The 22,637-nt window shown below is 44.0% G+C and overlaps 1 pseudogene; it reads left to right on the forward strand.

Moving 5' to 3' along the window:
- Nucleotides 1-4,297: 4,297 nt before the first annotated feature.
- On the forward strand, nt 4,298-5,197 carry LOC116876844 (annotated as a pseudogene).
- The last annotated feature ends 17,440 nt before the right edge of the window (nt 5,198-22,637 follow it).

Below are 22,637 nucleotides of genomic sequence, written 5' to 3' on the forward strand. Positions count from 1 at the left end.
AGGGCTGTTGTTTGCTGACCCCCAACGTGTTCAACGTCATTTCAGAAACACCGTGGAATCCTTCTACTTGCTTCTGCCAAAATCCTAGGATCCCACCGTGGATACTTGAGTCCGTTAGTTTCGGTATTTTTGGTTTTGTTTTTGTTTTAAGTAGATACAAATTCCCCTTGGGGAGGCAATACTCCCATGTACCAGCCTTTACGTTGCACTTTATAAAGTTCTGATTTTCAGTGGATTTTGACAGGCAGAATGTGGGAAGATACTAAATGTCCTCGGGAGGAAAGAGAAGCTCTAGGAGTGTGGACAAGAGGAAAAGCTGGATTAATGGGACATTTCTGATGGCAAGAAGTCTCCTCTTTTTCAAAATCTGGCCTAACATCATGGAGGCTTGAACAGACTTTAGAAAATTAATTGATCAAGAATGGACAGCCCAAAGGCGATGTCCATAATAATCATTTGAAGAGAAAATCTAGGCTGTAAGCATCAATTTCCACCAGGGCTCTGAGGAAGCCGGTCTAAAGACATGTGGGAGCACTTGCCAACACCGACTTTTCCATTGACTTATACTCTGTGGACGTTGCATTTTGATATAAGAAAACTCCGTTTATGGGGAGCCTGGGTGGCTCAGTGGGTTAAGCCTCTGCCTTCGGCTCAGGTCATGGTCTCACAGTCCTGGGATCGAGCCCCGCATCGGGCTCTCTGCTCAGCAGGGATCCTGCTTCCCTTCCTCTCTCTCTCTGCCTGCCTCTCTGCCTACTTGTGATCTCTCTCTCTCTGTGTCCAATAAATAAATAAAATATTTAAAAAAAAAAAGAAAACTCCGTTTAAGAAGCCACGGGTGTAAAAGACAATAACGTTATCTTCCACGGTAGGTCAGATGAAGGGCTTACACTCAGAGGCAGTCTCTAAGGGGCTTACCCATGTGCTATTTCCTAGGACAGCTTCTGTCCAGCATGGACCGACTAGCCACGTGAGGCTATGGGGCATTTAAAATGTGGTTCCTCCCAATTGATAAGTGCTGTCAGGTATAAAAAACACACTGGATTTTAAAGACCGAATATAAAAAATATGTGAAATATCTCACTAATAATTGTAAAGTATGGGTTTTGTGTTGAAATGACTATTTTTAAAGAATTTATTTATTTGAGAGGGAGAGAGAAAAAGAGAGAGAGACTGGGAGCTCAAGCAGGGGGAGTGGCAGAGGAGAAGGAGAAAGAATCCCTGCTGAGCGGGGAATCTAACGCAGGACTCGATCCCAGGACCCCGGAATCATGACCTGACCTGAAGGCAAATGCTCAACCGACTGAGCCACCCAGGTGCCCTGGAATGACTCTACTTTAGATACATTGGGTTAAATAGAATGTTGGCAAATGAATTTCACCTGTTTCTTTTTACTTTCCAAGATATGGAAATTAGAAAATAGAAAATTTCACCTGTGCCTTGCATTTTGTTTCTGTTGGGCAATCCTGAACCAGACTTTGAGCTGACAGGTAGCAGAGGGCCATGAAAAAGTACTGGATAGGAAGCTGGAGGCCAAGGTCTTACTCTTACCTCTGTTTCTTACTCGTTTTAGGACTTTGGGTAAGCCACCTATTTTAATCTTCAAAATCTGAGCATGGAACTAGATGATCTCTAAGGCTTCATCCAGATGGGGGAAAAAATAATTCAGCCTAAGAGCATTCTTTTTTTTTTTTTTTAAAGTAGACTCCACACCCAGCATGGAGCCCAACCTGGGGCTTGAACTCATGACCCCAAGATCGAGAGTCAGATGCTCAACCCACTGAGCCACCCAGATGCCCCCAGGCTATGAGTATTCTTATCATTTCTCTATTATATATATTATTTTTTTTTATTTCTGATCATGGGAGGCTAACATTCTTCCTATACTTATCTCCAAGGGTCTTGAAGATAAAACTATATGCCACTTATAAAATGCATCATTTACCATTCCAAAGAAAAGGTAAGAAGATGCCATTTGATCATTGAAGTGTTGGTGTAACTGTAATAAATTCTGAGATTCTCTGGACCTTGCTCTGCCACATCCTGCCACCTCGCCCAACTTCTGGCTCCTCAAATGGGCAGACACTTGGCTGAGAGGCTGGTGAGATTCATTGCCACAGCTTTATCCAGCAATAGCTTCTAGCGAGTTCCAGATCTCCCTGCTACCACTGGCTTGACATCGTCTCTGCTTTTCTTTCACCTGGGCAGAAATTACAACATTCTTTGGATGCATTTGCTCACACACCCTGTGTCAGAATTATGAGTCTTTGAAGAAATAGAGGTAAAGAGGAGAGATCCTTCTCTAGGGACAGAACTTAGAAACAGTTAATGAAGGGATTCTTTGGGTCTGAAACCTGGAAACAATTTTCCTTGTTACTTTGATTCAATGGTCACATATATAGGTCTAAATCTTACTATAACCCATGATTTTTGTTTATTGTGTTAATATTCATATTTATCCATAATTACATATTTTTCTATTTGTTCGTTTTGTGTTGGCTACAGCCTTATGGAAGGTGTGTCTGAATTCAAACCTTATTTTGTTTCCTTGGAAGGGGCAGACTTCATATGTATTTTTCAAAATAAGTTTTTTTTATTTACAAGTAGTTTCAGATTTACAGAAGAATTGCAAAGACAGAGAGTTCCCATGTAACCGACACCCAGTTTTCCCTAGGATTCACGTCTTAAATTAGTATGATACATTTCTATTAATAGATAATATTAGTACATTATTACTTAGAATCCACACTCTCTTCAGATTTCTTTAGTTTTCCTAATGTCTTTCTTCTGTTCCAACATCCTGCCCAGCATGCCACATTACATTTCACTGTCAGGTTTCCTTTGGTTCTCTTGGATGTGGTGGTTTCTCAGACTTTCCATTTATTTGTTTGTTTATTGAAACTTGAGGTTTTCTCTCTCTCTCTTTTTATTTCATTATTTTTATTATTTTTAAAGCTTTTATTTTTTTTAAAGATTTTATTTATTCATCTGACAGAGAAAGAGCATAAGCAGGGGAAGCAGCAGAGGGAGAGGGAGAAGAGACTCCCCGCTGAGCAGGGATCCCAATGTAGGGCTCCATCCCAAGACCCCAGGATCATGACCTGAGCTGAAGGCAGACATTTAACCGACTGAGCCACCCAGGCACCCTAAAGATTTTATTTTTAAGTAATCTCTACACCCAACAAGGGGCTCCAACCTATACCCCTGAGACCAAGAGTCACACACTCCACCTGCTAAGCCAGCCTGACACCCACTCTCTGTCTTTCTAAATTGAACTATAATTAACAGACAAGGTTAAGGGTGCTTGGGTGGCTCAGATGGCTAAGCATCTGCCTTCGGCTCAGGTCATGATCCCAGGGTCCTGGGATTGAGCCCCACATCTGGTTCTCTGCTCAGCGGGGAGCCTGCTTCTCCCTCTGCCTGCCCCACATCCCACTGCTCATGCTCTTTGCCTCAAATAAACAAAATTAAAACAATAAAACATAACAATGTTATACTGATGACTGTATGAGTTAGGGTCCTCTGGACAAACTGAGCAATGCATCAGACATACTACACACACACACACAGATTTATTTTAATGAATTGGCTGATGTGATTACAGAGGCTGGAAGGTTCAAAGTCCAAAATCCGTACAGCAGGCTGGCAGGCTAAATACTCAGGCAGGAATTGGTGGTGCGGTCTTGAGCCAGAATTTCTTCTTTCCTGGGAAACCTGGTAAGGCCCTCAGCGGATTGGATGAGGCTCTGCTCCCCTTATAATCTCCTTTATTTAAGAAGGGTCAATGATTATAGGTGTTGACCACAGCTAGATACAGCAACACCAACGTTAGTGTTCGATTAAACAACTGGAAACTGTAGTCTCGCCAAAGGGACACAGAAAACTAAGCATCACAATGAGCTTAATGTTTCAGGGTGTACTCATCAGAGAATTTGTACAGGGTTCCTCGACTGGGATTGGACTGATGCTTTCTCATGATTAGAGTGGGGTTATGTATTTTTGGGCGAACTAGATTTTATGGGTCAACGGACTAAGGGGTGACTGTGGATGCATTGTTTGGAAATAGGTTTCTCAGAAATCTAATGCTGGCCTGCGCTCTAGAATGTACAGTATATTCCTGCGATGGCTATCGTTTGTATTCTGCAGGAATGCTCAATTAGACCGTCTGACTACTATTATTATTTAAACTTAGAAAAACCCACTATTATTAGCATTATAAAGAGTTACAAAAACAGTACCAGAATGCCTTGAAGACACTTTACCCAGCTTCCTCTAAAGTTAACATTGTGCTCCCTCGATGACTGACTCCAAGGCTGGGGAGAACCAGGAGATCAAGTGCGAGGTTGCAGTTGCCTGGGAGGCGGGAGAACCTGTCTCTACATAGAGGGTAGACACCCCTTAAGGCTCGTGAAGTTCAAGCTGACATGATTGCCACTGCAGTTTGCCACTCTGATGCCTCTACTCCGAGTGGGGCTGATCCTGAAGGGAGTCTCCCAGGGATCCTGGGACATGAAGGTGCAGAAATTGTGGATAGTGCTGGCAAAGGATTCACTCAACTGCAGACAGGTGATACTGTCATTCTGTGTTACATGTCACAGTGTGGAGAATGCAAATTTTGTCTAAACCCTAAAACCTTTGCCAGAAGAGAAGTGGTACTCAGGAGAAAGGATTAAGGCCAGATGGGACTAGCAGATTTCCTTGCAAAGGAAAGACAATTCTCCATTACCTGGGAACCATCATGCTTTCTGAACAGACAGTCGTGGCTGAGATCTCTATTGCTGAAATTGATCCTTTAGCGCCTGTGGATAAAATCTGCCTTGTGGGTTGTGGCGTTTCGGCTGCGCCATCTCTGGTCCAGGAGGATTTGCAGTGGCAGCTCTCATGGGCTATAAGGTGGCTGGTGTATCCTGAATCTTTGGTGTGGACATCAATAAAAGTAAATTCACAAGGGCCAAGGAGTTTGGAGCCTCTGAATGCATTAACCCCCAGGACTTCCTATACCCATCCAGGAAGTGCCCACTGAAAGGACTAACAGGGGAGCACACTAGGCCTTTGAGTGTCCTGGTAAGGTCAAAGTCAGGAGAGCAGCACTGGAGGCCCGCCCTCAAAGCCCAGTGTCAGCATCCCAGTTGGAGTAGCTGCTTCCCGTGAAAAAATTGCCAATCGCCCATTTCAGCGGGTACAATTGAAGGCATGATTAACCCTGTTTGTCGTGACTGAACCAGAAGTGCTGCATGTGGAAAGGCGACAAGCAGGGAGAAGATCTTCCCAGCTCACAGCCTCTTCGACTTTCTAGACCTCCTCCACTAACTACTTCTAGAGTAACAGATTCTGGGTTATATTTTTTGTATAATTCATAAATCTCTAATCAAGGACAAGGCTCATACAGTCATAAATCTGTTTTCTGAACTCTCCTTCACATGAATAATTGCTAGCTCATCAAGGAATATTCTAACATAATAAAAGCAATTTCTGTGGAAAAGAAAAAGTTAACATTGCACATGGTCACAGTAAAATCACCCCAGTGAAGAAATTGGTATTAGTACAATACTATTCACTAAACTATAAACTTGATTCAGATGTTACCAGTTTTTCTACTACTGTCCTTTTACTGCTCCAGGAGGCAGTGACGATGACACACAATTTGTTGTCATGTGTTCTCAGTTTCATTCAATCTGTGACAGTTTCTTAGTCTTTCCTTGACGTTGAGTCTTTCATGACCTTGAGACTATTGTAGAGTTCTGCTTGACGATTTTGTGGAATGCCGCTTTGTTTGGCTTGTCTGATATTTTCAGATGGTTCTGGGATATTATGCTTAGGTTGAGATCATATCTTATTGGAAACAATACCACAGAAGTGATGTTCCTTCTCAGTGTATCATATCAGGTTACATAATGTAGCTATGTCTTATTAGCGGTGATGTTAACCTTGTTAACCTTGATCTCTTGGTTAAGGGGTATCTGCCAGGTTTCTCCACTGTACACTTACTATTTTTGTCTTTTTTAGTTAATAATTTCTCTTGCTGGGCAAGAGATAATTTGAGACTATGCAAATATCTTGATTTTTAAAAAAAACTTTCACCAACTAATTTTAGCATCCACGTGTGGATCTTGCCTATAGCAGTTATTACTCTGGTGTTCAAATGGTGATTTTCTTTTTCCTTCATTCCTTCTATATTACTAATTGGAATATTCTGTAAGGAAGAGTTGGTCTTTCTCCTCTATTTATTTATTTATCCAGTTGTCTACTTACATCAGTATAGACTCACATGCTCTCATTTTATTCTTTGGGTTATATACTGATTTCTTTTTAAGTTCTGTTACAATTTAATGGAGGATTTTAATGAAATGAGTGAGTGAGAAAGCACTTTGATTTCCCCATGTGTTGTTACATACCTTAATTTTCTTGAAAGGAGCCAAGGTAAAATCTGAATCTCAGAAATGTAAGTAAGGAATAGATAGTCTAGTGAGGTGGTTTGAAAAGCAAAGCTTCTGAAATCACACTGCCCAGGTGCTTACCCTTTCTGCGTTACCTTCCTCATCTGTAAAACAAGGACGTAAGCAGTATTTACCCAAAAGGAGGTAAAACAAGCTAATATATGTAGAATTGTTATTGTAGTACCTGAGTATATAGTAAATGCTCAATAAATGTTAAAAATAAATAATTGAAGACAATTAAAAATAAAAAATGAAGACAAAATGGTGAACCCTGTGTGTCATGACTGAACCAGAAAGAGTAAACCAAGGGATTACTGGAAATCATATATTAGACTGGTCCCACATCTTGCTTGTGCTTTGCTTTCTTCCTTTATGTACTCAGTAAATACCCAACTCAGAATTTGTCCTAAGATTTATTCTTTAAGGGCACCTGAGTGGCTCAGCATCTGACTCTTGATTTCGCTCAGGTCATGATCTCAGGATCGTGGGATCAAGCCTTCTGCACTCAGCACGGAGTCTGCTATGGCTTCTTTTTCCCTCTCCTTCTGCCCCCACCAGTAGCTCTTTTAATTAATTAGCTAATTAATTAATTAAATCTTTACCATAAAAAATAATTATTCTTTAAAGTTTCTGAAATGGATTTGACTTTGAGCAGTTGGTAAGATTATGGAAATAGAAACAAGCAAGCGGTTCCCTTAAATGTCTAACATCTAGACATCTATAGCAATCCCCCATCCCTGTGACACTCTCAGTCCCCAAAGGAATAGAACTTGGGTGTCTTTGTTAACAGAGCCAGTAGAGCTACCTTCTCCTGTCACCCCATCTCCTGCCAATTTGGAATATCATGTTCCAGTCAACAAGTATTTATATGCACCAGCCTTTTGTAGTCAATCTTTTTGTTCTCTTCTAGGATCCCTCACATGTCATTTGATGATGCCTTTGGTTCTCAGCATAACTTAAGGTCTGTCACTGTGACAGTGGGGTCTGTCACACAAAACGTTTGAGGAAGGTTCTTCCACGAACACTACAACCCAGCTCTTCCCTGTGTCCCAGCCGCGTCCTGCCCTCCAGGTTCTTGTACTTCTTTCTGTTCCTTGAACTCACCAAGATTTGCTGCCTCATGGCCTGTGCATCTGTGGTCCCCTCTGCCTGGAGCAACTGTCCCCCCAGCTCCTCATGTAGCACTTATTCATCCTTCAGATCTCAGCTTCCAACGTTGCTGCTGTGAGATGCTTTCGCTCATCTCCACACCTTGTGCTTTCTCGTTGATCCTTGCTCTTGTCTTTCCTAAACCTTATTACACCATCATTATCTATTTATTTATGCGTGCCCTTTTTTGAGGCTTGCCTACCTCCCAGAATGTCTGCTCCCTGAGGGCAGAGCCACAGAGGTTACCTGCTGTCCCCATGCTTCTTGTCCTTGGTGCTGCTGCACGTGGTGCATAACGATGAATGAATGCTTCGTTGAATAAATAAACAGCCGACAGCTGCAAATGAGAGTGTTCAATTCAATGTATTACCCGGCCTTTCATTTAACATTCGGTGAATGCCTACTAGTGCTAAGTGCTGGGAATAAAATTGGCTAAACCACATCCCCCTGCTCTGTTGGATGCCCCAGTCTATGGGGACAGGGAAGTAGGCTGAATGCTGCCTACCCCCCCTCCCTGCCCCCAGAGTTTCAGATCCAAATCCCTGGAACCTGTAAATATTACCTAACTTGGAAAATGGCTCTTTAGAGGTATGATCAAGGATCTTGAGTTGGGCAGACTACCATGGATTATCCGGGAGGGCCCTAACTGCCATGACATGTATCCTTATAAGAGGGAGGCAGAGGGAGACTGCACAATCCACAGAAAGGGAAGGGGATGTGGAGGTGAGGGCAGAGATAGGAGTGATGTGTCTGCAAACCAGGGAGTGCCAACAACCACTGGCAGGTGGAAGAGGCAAGGGATACATTCACCCCTAGAACCCCTGGCGGGAGTGTGGCCCTGGTGACACCTTGATGTTACCCAGTGATCCTGAGTTTGGACCTCTAGCCCCGGAACTGTGAGACAACACATTTCTGTTGTTCTGCCCAGGACTGTGGTAATTTCTTGCAGTGGCCACAGGACACCGGTATAGACGATGATACAAATAAATGAATCCTTGGGAAACAACATCGCACTTGGAGGTAAGAACCCAGGTGGTGTATGTTTGCAGAGGAAAGACCTCTGGGGAAGATATCTGGGAAGATGTGTGGGAAGGTTTTGCAGAGACAGAGATGTTGAGCTAGGATTGCAAAGGTAAGCAACTGTTTTCTAGGCAGTGCTAGGACCGGTGCCTGAGGAGATCATATTGGTGGGAACAGTGGTGTGTGTAAAGGCATGAGACCATCAGGAGCATGACATGTTTGGGGAACTGGAGCACCTGGGTTGAGCTGGAGTGTCAGGTAGATGGAGAGGAATGATGGGAATTGGGAAGCTGGAGAGCCCAACTGTGACCCGAGTTTGAGCTGCCTTGCATATCATATTAATATGCTTAACCTTTATTCTGTAATTGATAGAAAACTAAGGAAAATATGGAGATGACTGAACTGTGGCAAATGAGATTCCATGGCAATACGAACAGTGGACTAAGGTGAGGTGAGACTAGCTCAGTCCTGCTGGCAACTGTGTCTAAAGATGAATGAGACACTGTTCTTGCCCTTCAGTAGCTCAGGGTCTACAAAGGAAAAGAAACAGGGGAGCAAATATGTCCTCTACCCCAGACACTCGTTCTAAGGCCATGGCAATATTCCATGAGAGATGAGACACTAAGGTATGAGACACTAGAAACAGAGATGTTTAAGAGATAGCTCCTTGGTTTGTAAGCAAATAGACAGACCCAGGAGATGCTACAGAGTATGGAGTGAAGGAGAGGGAGGACTCGGGGTGCCTTGAGGATATTAGCTTGTGCAGCAGAGAAATATCATTTACAGAATTGCATGAGGAAAGGTCTAGGAATTTAGGTCTGGTTGAATTTACAATTCCTGAGGGACAGCCAAGTAGAGACTTTGGTGGGGGGGGGGGGGGGGGTTCAGTCTAGAGATCTGGAGGTCGTTAACAAGAAATGGGACTTGAAGGCACGAAAGGGAATGAACAGGCAACAACAAGAGAGTAGGATCAAGGTCAGAGTCTATACACTACTAGTACTTGAATGGGAGAAAAAATATGAATTGTGTGATGTGTGAAAGGTGTCATAGACATGAATGAGTATTCTGGAGTCTTGAAGGTGTTGATAACTTCTGTAAATGCCTTTTCTTGAAAGACTTCTGGCTGTCTTAGAAACTTGAGTTGTTCCCAGGCCAACCCACCGGGAACTTGGTTGGTAACCCATATGTCTATGCCTGCTGGCTTCCTAGGATCTGGCCTAGGGATCAGGCTGTGTCATTTGTTTAATCTGAACACCCATAACAATAACTAAACTTTTGACCAAATCATTAAGCAATTAATCCAGTGAGCACTTAATGATCTGATCCTAGTTAGCCAACAGGCTGACCATAATGAAAATCAAAATCCCTTTCTGTCACAACAATTGGACCAATTCATCATGTAGACATTTCTTGAGATAAGCTTTTAATTTTTCAGTTATTAACAAACTTCCGGTCATATTAAGCTATATAAGTCATGTTTAAAAATTAATGAGGTCAGGGCTCAGTAACCTCTTGCACCTTCATTGCCTTTTCTGGGCGTTACTGGCAGACCTGAGGCATGAGCAAGGGAGGGGCAAAGAAGGAGGGAAAAACAAGGCAAGGAAAGAGGCAAGAGAGGAGGAGATAAGCAGAGAGGAGAGCAAAGGGAGAGAAAAAGAAAAGAGAAACTGTAAAGGAAGACATTTATCTGAATTTGGTCCTAAAGGTTAGGATGAAATATTTCTTTGAAAAGAAATTATTTATTTATTTATTAGAGAGAAAGAGAGAGAGAGAGAGATACAGAGGAAGGGGCAGAGAGAGAGGGAGAGAGAGAATTTCAAGCAGTCTCCCCACTGAGCATGGAGCCCTATGTGGGGCTCAGCCCCATGACCCTGACATCATGAAGCCAAGAGTCAGAGACTTAACCAACTGAGCCAACCAGGCACCCCTGGGAAGAAATATTTCTAGTGATTACAGGATCCAGGCAGCAGTGAGATGTAGCAGGAAGAATGCAGTTTGATGCCAGACAAAGCTGGGCTCTGAGCCCTGGCTCTGCCATTCTCGTTGTGTGACCTTGAGCCAGGTAACCTCTCCGAGCTTTGTCTCCCTCATCCTGAGAGGTGGCTTGACAGAGAGTAAAGAGCCACGTTTCTCCAGCCGGGTTTAAATCCTGATTCTGCCTTGTACCTGCTGGAGGACCTTGGGCAAGGTGCCTAACCTTTTAATGACTCAGTGTCCTCATGTTCTCAAGTGGGCATAATAACAGAATCTGCTTTATTGAGTCATTGTGACTCTTAAGCAAGGTAATATTTGAAAAGCATGCAGAAGAGTGTGCTTGATAGTGTTAGTCATGAGCTATAAAGTTGTATCGGTTAGATTGAGACATATTTGTAAAAGCTCCCAGCCCGGTGCTTGGTTTATGGAGGCAATCAGAAACTGTCCATCACCTTTCCATTTCAATTCCTTAGATGTCCCAGATGGGGGAAGAATGGTGGCTTCTTAACTTCTCTTTCTCCATCAGGGCACATCCAAACCCACTTGGACCAGCCTCTTCGGATTCCCCTATCCACAGCCTGGTCTCACTCGGTCCTGGGCCAAACAGATGGAGCTCTGGGGGAAAGGGGGCTTTAATGGGTTGTTTTTTTCCCAAAGCAATCTGAAGACGAGTTACAAATGTGTAATATCTTCATGGTTAACTTTGCAACGGCTTCTAAACCTCAGGAGTTTGGGGTTTAGAGGTGGTCTGTGCATGGTATGCTGATGAAAACAACAACCCGGAAGAGAGATCTAAGTGGACAGAAACCGAAGTGAGTACTGGTAAAGCCCAAGAACTGGAAGGTCACTGCAGTGTTCACACTTGTGAGTATGATTTGAGTACAGAACGTGGCGTGCGAGATCAAAGCAAGTTATTTCTGACCCTTTCCTCCTAACGAATAGGGGTGTACACCACACACACACACACACACACACACACACACATGCACTCTTCTGTTTCACACAATTCATTAGCTGCATGAAACCAAACCTCATGGTTAAAAAAGCAGAAACAAAAAAGGCCATCCTTTCTCTATTTAGCACAATTCTTGCAGCCCTGAAGTCAAACATCGGGCAGGCGTAAATGCTGAGTGGAGAGGCTTCTGGGAATCAATGGGGAGTGCTCCACCTGGTGATTTCACTCCTGCAATGAGAGGAGCACAAAAGAGACCTCCGTCCACTTCCTGCAGCCCTTGGGTTACCTCTACCTTCCTGTGATTTCCCACTTGCCTCTCCTGCCCTGCTCTGGAGACCATAAGAAGCCAAGAGAGATCCTCTCTGGAGCCAGTCAATGTAGATGACGTCATGTAAACAGTTAAGACGGCGGGTCAGGGACGGAGGGAAGTGGGGGAGAAGGTTTGAGCACGTGCAGCTGGCATTCAGCTACCAGAGTTGGCCACATTCACACTTCGGAAGGGTAAAAGCCGCACAACTTTTGTACCTCCTCCTTGCCTCATTTTTCTTACCTCCAAAATGATATTGATAGAACCTACTGCCCAGGCTTGCTGTGAGGATGGAACGAAATGATTAAATAAGATCAAGTGATCAGCTCAGGCTCTGATTCAAACTTAGCAGTCAATGTATACATAGTTGCTAATGTTTTCTTTTCTTTTAAGATTTTACTTATTTATTCAGGAGAGACAGAGAGAAAGAGAGAGGCAGAGGGAGAAGCAGGCTCCCTGCTGAGACCAGAGCCCAACGCAGGACTTGATCCCAGGACCCAAGATCACGACCTGAGCTGAAGGCAGATGCTTAACCCCCTGAGCCAACCAGTTGCTACTGTTCCAGTAGCTCAGGGTTAAGGTCAAATACCAGACCCACAGTGGAGAAGATTTTTTTGTCTGCCCTGGAGTGGATGAACACTTTTTCCAATGTGCAGGAGAAATCACGTTTGTCATAAATGCAGCAATGTGTTAATCACACTGCCTTTATCAGAATATGGCTATCTTTTTGAAGTGTTGACTGTGCCAGGTTATCCTTCGTGAACTGCTGTCAAGGTCACATGTCAATTGGCTTGGACTTACTGGTTAAACGTCATTATTAAATATCTACCCTTTCTACCCTATATGTGTAAGCCAGAGCTGCCCAAAGGGGTGTGAAGACTCCTGACAAACATTTTCCAGAGATAATCTGGAGAGGAGGATTGCTAACACTTGCCAAGTCCAGACTCGGGTGTGGGAGATGGTGGGGTGTTACGCAGTCATGCCTGTATTTTTACCACCCAGCTGGTCTTGTGAAGACTAGCTGGGGGAACATCTCTTCTCTCTTCAGGCTGGCTTCTGCTTCTCTCCTGGTCATATCCCAAGGTCCCCTGGGGAGGTTGGGGGGGGGCAAGGGGCAAATTGGTCTTGTCTTTAGGGTTTGACCTCAGCAAGGCACGCTGGCTTTTCCTTGTCCATGCTCTGAACACCACATTGAGACATAAGATATAATCAGAGGGTAAACAGAAGGAAAAGATATTTGCTGGAGGTGTGGGGGAAGCAGAGAGGCAAAATTCAGGTGATACGTAGGGGTACATCATCAGACTGAAGAGTCAGCATGCGGAGTTCATTTGCAGGGAAGGGATCAACGTTGCCCTAAAAAATGAAGGTGGGGGACACCTCCGTGTCCCAGCACACTTTCCTAAGGGCCCCGGGAGGAAGCTGGTTGTGATGAGGGCTTGGGAGGGGGGACTCTGGCCTCTGCGGGGATAGTCTGTCTACTCCGCCCACCTCCCTGGCCTTCAGTCTGTCTTCGTCACTCTCACCTGCAGGTGCATAGAAAGACCTCAATTAATTTTTGTTGAATGAATGAAAGACCTGGGGTTTGGGGACTCTGTATATTAAAATCCATTTTGTGTGTGTGTGCTAGCCAGAAAGCCTGGAAAGAGTGAGGCTTATTGCTAAAAATACATTCCCCCTGTCCTCCTAAGCAAAGTCTTAGGGGATCAGTGAAGAGGTAATGTGTTTTTTCCTTTTTCATTCTTTGAGAGAGAGGGAGAGCAAGCAGGAGCAGGAGCAGTGGAGGAAGGGGCAGAGGGAGAGGGAGAGACAATCTCAAGCAGATTCTGTGCTGACCTCGGAGCCTGAAACAGGGCTCAGTCTCACAACCCTGAGATCATGGCCTGAGCCGAAGTCAAGAGTCGGATGCTTGAGGGACTGAATCAGCCAGGTGCCCTTGCGTTTTTGTTTTGTTTTGTTTTGTTATTAAACCTTTCTTTCAGGGAGGTCTTGGAAGATTTGGCTCTAACTCGCCTGTAGAGGATTCATAAATGGCAAAGATACATATCACAGACTCCCATCAGGCACATTTCCTCGTGAGGCTCAGACGGAACTGGACAAGAATGCAGTAAGCCCCACCCTGAGCCAACACCACGGAGACCGTGAGATCAGAACCCATACACAGCGAGGCAGCAGGCGAGGCAGCCGGCAACTTTAAGTGCCCCCTTCGGCACCAAATGCCACCCCCACCAGATTCCATCCAGCATACATCAACCACCAACCTAGACTTAAACTTAAGAGCAGGAGGTGAACACCTAGTAGGGAGTGGGAATGTGGACGTGATACAAAGGACAGGAATGGAGAAGCTAGTAAATAAATTTTAACCACTGTCCCTTCCAATGTCTGGGGACAGTAGGGTTGGAGACAGAACACTTACTCATCTAGCAATGACATGGAGTTTATTGAGGGCAGGGGAGTGTTCCTCTCACTAGATGTCCCGCGATTTGCTACTTTGCTTCAGGGAAATACTGGATTGCAAAGCCGAGGGTGTGACCCATTGGCAAGTGCCTGTATACAGCGAAGGCGTGTACCTTGCGTGGGTGAAGACTGCAGTTCATGCAGTACCAAGTACACATGTTCCTCACATGCTCAGGACATTTTACCAAATCACAGAATCCAATAAATAATTCTCCACAGCCTGCAGCTACTGCTCCCTGGATCATTCCCAAGTCTGATTTCGGGCACGCCAAAGGGAACATGGGTCCTGACACCATTAACCACTACGCCCACGCTCCAGTCGACATGCTTCCCTTCTTGGTTTAATATGAAATTGTTCTTCCTGATTAAGGCAAAGGGCTTTTTAAAGTCTCCATTAAAAACATTTTTTTTACACATTAATACCCATTAGTTCTGGGTAGTTTATTATTTTCCTGCACCGGAGTAGGACCCGGAGGGTAAGATAAGCAGCAAGGCAGGGAGAAGTGGGGGCGCTGGGCTGGACTGGGGGTGTGGGGTGGGATAGGAAGGGAGGAGGGGAGTGCTCTGAGTTCTGACCTCTCATGAGCTAGAGACACCTGCTGAGAAGGCAAACATGTTCCATCTAGAGGGGGAAGGGGAGGCCATTGAAATTGTAAATGACATCAAACTATCCAATATCAATCAACATGTATTTATTGATTATCTGTTATATTCCAGGCACTGTTCTAGGCCCTGGGGAATAACAGTAAGTCAAAGAGTGAAAAAAATCTCTGCTCCTCTTGAGCTTCTATCCTGGTGAGGAGGGACCTGCCGTGGGCGACACAAGTAAACCACATATTCAGAGTGACAGAGGAACATTAGAGGGGGGGAATGCAGAGGCCAGGGTGGGGAGGATGAGGAGTGTGTGGCTGAATTGGGTGGTGGGGGATGAACCTATTAATATGGTGAACTTTGAGCCCAGTGTCCAGGGCCGTGCAGGAGTGAGCCATGAGGCCATCAGTGAAGAGTGTCCCCGGCAGAGAGAAGAAAGTGTACAAAGGGTCCATGACAGAAACTGAATCACGTGTGTTAGGAAAATCCTGAGTGAGAAATGTTGTTTGGTGGTTCCTGCGGATGTAGTGTTTGATTAATGGGGATAAATAATTAGTTAATTAGTATATAAGCCTACAATTTAAACATTTGGCCTATAATTACCAGAGAAGAAATCGATATTTGAATCTTGGACTATGGTTTAAGTAGGAAATTATGTCTTAAAATGACCTTTTCATTAGGAAAAGCTTTAACTTATTAATTAATAATTTACTGACGATTAATAATTTAATAATTCACCCAGAAGCTCTTGCATAACGTATTGATCAAACCTGATTCTTTTATATTTTAGAGGTGTCCTAGTTCATGCCTCGGGATTGCACAGGGCAAAAGTATCGGGGCACAGCGGGTGTTTCAGGGTAGTTCAACACGTGTCCTTGCACCGCCGAGGGGCGAGGGAGTTTTCTGAGGCCCCCTTTACAAGACTCTTCCCACTCTCATGACCTAAGACCCTCCCAAAGCCCCCACCTCCAATCACCATCACCCTGGGGGGTTAGATTTCAACACATGAATTTTAGGGGCGTTCACTTTGCACTGGGAACCTCGATGAGGAGCAGGGGATATGACAGGAAACAAAGCAAACATGATGCCTGCTTCCACAGGGCTTCCACCTCTAGGAAAATACGGGTGATAAGTCAGTCAATAAAGAATAAAATGTAAAAGATCCGTGAAGCAAACCAACAGGGCATGGTAGCAGCATAAGCACAGGCAGTTAGTCTAGCCCCAGAGAGTCAAGGAGAGCCTCTCAGAGGAGGTGACGGTGAAGCAGAGATCTGTAGCAGGAGCCATTCAGGGAAGCCGCTGGGAGAGAACACCCCCAGTGGAGGGAACAGTGCACACAGCGGGGCAGGGTGGGAGGGCAGCTGTGTCCACGCGGGGCCAGCATGACAGGGGCAGGGGCGAGTCTGAGAGGAGCAACATCAACTCTTTCACGAGACACCAGACCAGCAGTGCTCCTTTGGTACAGCGATCACACAGATGCAAACTTATCTTGCGGGAGCCAAGAAGGGGGTTTGCCTTTCTCTTAGGAAGAAGAGATACAGTTTATCTTTAAAGTCAGGTTAATTGGGATATAATGTGTACAATGAAATGCATGCATTTTGATATACATTTTTACGAGTTTTGGCAAGTACATACAGTCGCAAAGCCACCACCGTGCTCATAATACGGAATGGTTCCATCATCCAGAAAAATTCCCTTTGTAGTCACTCCCTTTTCCACCTGCCGGCTCCTGGCAACCACGGACGTGTTTTCTATCCCTATAGTTTCTGTCTCACTGAAATCACACATCACATCAAGCTTTCTGCGTCTGGCTTCTTTACTTAACAGATTGCATTTGGGGCTCAGCTAGGTCGTTGTGTGGTTCCTTTTCCTCTTTGACTAATACTCTGCAGTGTGGATGTACCACAGCTTACACCATTCCCTAACTGAACGTGCTTGTGCTGTTTCTGTGTTTTGGCAATGAATAAAACCAGTGTTGATATCTACATCCAGTCTTTTTTTATGTGTGCAAACATACATTTTTATTTCTCTAAGCTAAATACTTAGGAGTGGCATCGCTGGGTCATATGACAGTATTTGGTTAGCTTTATAAGAAAGTGTCAAACTGTTTTTCCAAAGTGTCATTTCCAGTCTGTGTCATTTCCAGTCTCAAGATCAGCATATAAAAGTTGCAGTTAGCGCTGGAGCATGTCAAGTTAGCACAAAAATTTTTTCGTTTGTTTTTTTAAATTTATTTATTTATTTGATGAGAGAGAGAGTGAGAGAGAGAGCACAAGCAGGGAGAGTGGCAGGCAGTGGGAGAGGGAGAGGCAGGTTCCCTGCTGAGCAGGGAGCCCGATACGGGGCTCAGTCCCAGGACCCTGGGAACAGGACCTGAGCTGAAGGCAGTAGTTTAACCGACTGAGCCACTCAGGTGCCCTCATTTGTTTTGTTTTAAAGGTAACTAAGACACCCTTTCTTTTCTATCTCTCTTACTGAATTCGTAGAGTTCACTTCTAGATTGGATTCTGCGTTCTTTGGATATGGGTGGAGAAGGTCATGTTGATATACTGTTGAATAACAGTAGAAGAAATTGTAACAGGATCACAGACCGAGAGCAAATGGTGGGAGCGGATGGTCTCCTGCTCCTGCCTGGGGTCATCCTTGAGTCCCAGCCTGGTTCATAAACAGATGTGGGTACCAGCCTGGAGATGACACCCTAGGCTGCTCTGGCCACAGCTCAGGGTCAGAGCAACTCAGACTTGCGGCACAGCCTCAGGAGGCTGGAATTGACAGCCTGGACCCTGATAGAACCTGAAACTAGGGAGCGGATCCTGGAAGCTTCAGGGTTCCCCTGTGCTGCTCAGGAGGCTGGAATGACTATAGCGTGACCCTCCACACACATCTGGGATGCTTTGCATGGCAGTGTCCTTCCCTAGGTCCTAAATTATCCTGTTGGAGGTGCCCTAAGTATCAAGTGGTGGAGATTATAGCCCGCCTTACTTCCACTTAGTGCTGCATAAACAGCTTACCCGGGCGGAGTGGAATTTAGTGGATGCAGTAGATATGAAATCAACATGAGTAAGGGACTAAGTAACACAGTGGTATCTGGGCCTGTTTTCTGAACACCAAATAAGGAAAGGTGGTTCCATCAATGGTTTGGGGGGACTCCTGTGTTTTTTTCTTATAATGTTTACTCGCTATTTGAAGAAAAATTGGAATTTGGGGGACATCTTGGTATCTTTTGAGGACAAGGGGACAGGATATTTAAAATAAGCAGGATGGTCCTGGAAAATCCAGGGTTAGAGCCGCTTGTCCTGCTACCTTCGTAACAAAGATGGGGCTAGAGCAGGCAGACGGAGCTTCGGATTTCAGGTCCATGTGCTTACAGGCTTGGAATCAAAGGAGCTTGGGTCCCAGTCTGGTTCTGCCTCTTCTAACACTGTGCTCTTGGGTGCATTTCTTCATCTTTTAAAGCCTCCATTTTTTCATGGGGGTTGACGTGGTCATTAAGTGAGATTGTGTTTGTAGTGTTTAATGCACGGTATGATATAAACAAGACCTCCGTTAATGATCGTAGCTATGATTATTTTCTTCCTTTTGTTCCTATGCAGAGAAGGGAAGGTGAAATTTAAGACTGGCTAATTTTGAAACCAAAGGTGCGGAGGAATTTTTTAAACATTTATTTTATTTTATTTAAATTCAATTAACATGTAGAGTATTATTAGTTTCAGAGGTAGGGTTCAGTGATTCATCTGTCTTGTATAATATCCAGCATTCATAACGTCACGTGCCCTCCTTAATGTCCGTCACCCAGTTACCCCATCCCCCCCTCCTCCAGCAACCCTCAGTTTGTTTCCTATGATTAAGAGTCTCTTATGGTTTGTCTCTCTCTCTCTATGATTTTTTATTTTTCCTTCTCTTCCCCTATGGTTCTCTGTTTTGTTTCTTAAATTCCACATACGAGTGAAATCATATAATTGTCTTTCTCTGATTGACTTATTTCGCTCAGCATAATACCCCCTAGTTCCATCCACATGATTGCAAAGGGCCAGATTTCATTTTTATGATGACTGCATAATATTCCATTGTGTATATATACCGCATCTTTGTTACACATTCATCTGTCAGTGGACATCTGGACTCCTTCTATAGTTTGGCTCTTGTGGACTTTACAGTGCAGAGGAATTCTTTTGTCCTATGGCAGCTTCCATATTCTCTAGTTGTTTCCCTAATTCGGCAGCTAAAGATGTCTGGAAATTGCCAGCTATATTACCTTTCTATTTTTGCTGTCCAAAGGGCCACAAACTTAGTGGTTTACAACAACATAAATTTATTAGGTTGCAGTTCTGTAGGTCAAAAGCCCTATTTGGGTCTCACATGGCAAAAATCAAGGGGTCGACGGGGCTCTGTTTTTTTTTTTTTTTTTCTGGAGGTTTTATTTTTTTCTTAAGTGCCATGTGGAACCCAGTATGGAGCCTGAATTCACAATCCTGAGATCAAGACCTGAGATAAGATCAAGTCAGATGCTTAACCCACTGAGCCACCAGGTGCCCCTTTCTATGGCAGTTCCAAATGAGAAACTGTTTTCTTGTCTTTTCCAGCTTCTTGAGGCAGCCCACATTCCTTGACTCATGGCTCCCTTTTCCATCTTGAAAGCCAGCAATGATAGCTTGAGTCCTTCTCATGTCACGTCTCTCTGACCCACTTTTCTGTCTTCTTCGTCCACTTTTAAGGACTTGTGCCATTAAATTGGGCCCGTTTGGGTAATCCAGGATCATCTCCTCTCAAGCACCTTGACCTTAATCACATGGTAAAGTCCCTCTGTCATGTGAGGTCACACATTTATAGGTTCTAGAGATTAAGATGTAAACATCTTTGGAGGGAAGCATTATTCTGTTTATCTGCTTATCATACCAACAAATTCAAAATACATTCAGATGGAAAACTAAATATGAGAAGAGAGGAGATATCAGTAGGATGTATTTATAGCCTATATATTAACCCCAAACTCAGAGTAATACCTAAGGACCCATAATTAGTTATTTTTTAAAGATTTTTATTTTATTTATTTGACAGAGATCACAAGTAGGCAGAGAGGCAGGCAGGCAGAGAGCTGAGCAGAGAACCCGATGCGGGGCTTGATCCCAGGACCCCGAGATCATGACCTGAGCTGAAAGCAGATGCCCAACCCACTGACCCACCCAGGCGCCCCCAATAATCAGTTATTTTTAACTCAATAAGCTCTTATTAGAGAAATTTCCAACAAGAGTAATTTTGTTATATTCTATCTCCTACTCAAATAACCCAATCATTGTAATACTTAAAATGTATTCACTTGAAACAATCCTTCAAAGACAAATGCATTGGCCACTCAAGTCAAACTATAGCAAACTCGAAGATGTGTTGTCTTGTTTTCAGTAGGTCTCCGCAGAGGAAGATAGAAACACTTGTCATACAATATCCCATCACCATATACGTGTAGACATAATACCCACTTGTATATAATTTCTGCACACAGTCATTCCTTCCACACATGCTTGTGCTATTTTTTAAAACTGAAAAAGGAGCTGTTCCCATTAACATTGTGCTTGAGTGCAATGCACTTGACCATGGTTGGAGAACATGACCGCCCTGCTGACAGACGTGGAGAAGACTCAGCTGGTGTAGTTGATGAGGTGCGAGTAACACTTGCTTTTCTTTCCAGCAGATTAGATTATTTTTCTTTTCGCAACGGCTTTAGAAAAACTTTGGAGAAGTTCCTACTTCATTTGACAGAAACCTGAATCATTGAAAAAACAAAGAGGCAGGGAGGTGGGGTGGTAGTTATGGGAAGAGGCCGATGTGAGTAAACTCATTAATAATTCCATATTTGAGGGCAAAATCATCCAGAAACACATATTATTTTCCTCATTTAGCATTCTTCACTTCTGTAAGAAAAATATATGGATGTTACTGTCCATTCGTTCCACCAATCTATACCTTGAATCGTTTTCCCAAGAGTGATGTATTTGAATTCATATTTTCCCCAATACTCCCTGGGACAAAGAACCTGTATTTCCAGCCTGTTTTGTTAGAAGTGATTTGTAGTCTGTGGTTAAAACACTAAATAAAGATCATAGGTACGTTAAATGAGGGTAAGTAAAACCCCTATTTTAGAAAAAAGTTTCCTATAAGAAATAAAGGTTATTTTCCACTCACGTTGCCCACCACTGATCACCAAAGGCAGATCAGATCTCTGTCTTTGACCTTGCACAGGGTCGCTGCGGATTGTGATCACATAAATTAATAGCTGTTGTAGAGAAGTGCAACTTTCTGCTGGTAAAACTTGAAGGGTTGAAATGAACTCACGAGACAAAAATATCTCCCAATAACACAGAGTTCTTTGAAGCAGTCGCCAGCCCCCAGCTCTCAGGCCATGCTTGGTACAGGCACTGCCCAAGAGATTTGAGAATGGCAGTGTTGAAGACAACATCGTGTGAGAACAGAAGCTAGAATGGAGACCAGTTCATGGGGCTCCTGGTTCTCTCATTTAATGGCTCCCGGGCCTCTCACAGATAGCGGGGAGCCTTGTACCAGCAGAAGACAGTAATCAGATGTGACCATGGGAGCAAGGCTTACTGTCCCTTCACTTCATTCCAGAACCATGCCTTAAGGCCCCAGGTACCAAGATAGTTGATTTTGCCAACTTTCAAATCACTTCCCTGCTCTAAAGCTCTAGCCTCTCCCCCCAGGGGGAAGGGGAGCTTGGCGGGTGTGGACCAAATGGACTTTAACATGGCTGAGGTCCATGTCCAGAGGTTCGGTATTACTCACTTAAATGATATTAAACTGGAATTAGGGTTTGGAAAATTGAGAAGGGAGGATGGGAAAGGAGAGAAGAATGCGGACTCCAAAAAACAGAGGCACAGCCCTAAAACTGCTCTTGACTTCAAATAGGTTCTGTTTATAAAGAAGGTACACTTATGTTTCAAGGGCCAGAGTCACCAGTTGGGTCACTCAACAAGTATTTATTGAGCACCAATTTAGGGATGGACTTTGTTCTAAGCACCAGAGAACAAAACAGATGGAATTTGGGGCAAGTTTGCATTCTGGTGAAGGGAGGCAGATCACAAAGAAGTAAACAAACAACAGGGTCAAGTCACAGACTTTGGAAGGAGAAACTGGGGCTGATATCTGAATGTCAGGAAGGAACCGATTATGCGAAATGCTGGTAAAGAGCACTCCAGGAAGAGAAGATTGAGTATGGAGACCCTGAATTAAGAAAAATCTAGGTGGTCTTGGGGCGCCTGCATGGCTCAGTTGGTTAAGGGCCCAACTCCTGATTTTGGTTCAGGTCATGGTCTCAGAGCCGTGAGATCAAGCCCCCAGTCAGGCTCCATGCTCAGCACAGAATCTGCTTGAGATTCTCTCCCTTTGCCTCTGCCCCCCCCCCACTGTCTCTCTCTCTCTTTCTCCCTCTCTCTCTCAAATAAACAAATAAATAAAGTCTTTAAAAAAAAAAAAAAGAAAAATCCAGGTGGTCCTTGAGAAACAGAAAAGGGCCATGAGCTGGGAATCTTTTCTCCTGAGACTGTTTTATTTTGTTTCATTTTTTTTAGATTGTGGTAAAATATACATAACAAGATTTAGCACTTTAACCAGTTTTAAAAAGAGTTTATTTATTTTTTAAGTGATCTATTTACCCAACATGGGGCTCGAACTCACAATCTTGAGATTAAGTTACACACTCTCCTGACAGAGCTAGCCAGGTACCCTCCCCTGCTCTTCT

This window comes from Lontra canadensis, unplaced genomic scaffold (genome assembly GCF_010015895.1).
Source record: "Lontra canadensis isolate GAN:19392208 unplaced genomic scaffold, GSC_riverotter_1.0 scaffold48, whole genome shotgun sequence".
Lineage (NCBI taxonomy): Eukaryota > Metazoa > Chordata > Mammalia > Carnivora > Mustelidae > Lontra > Lontra canadensis.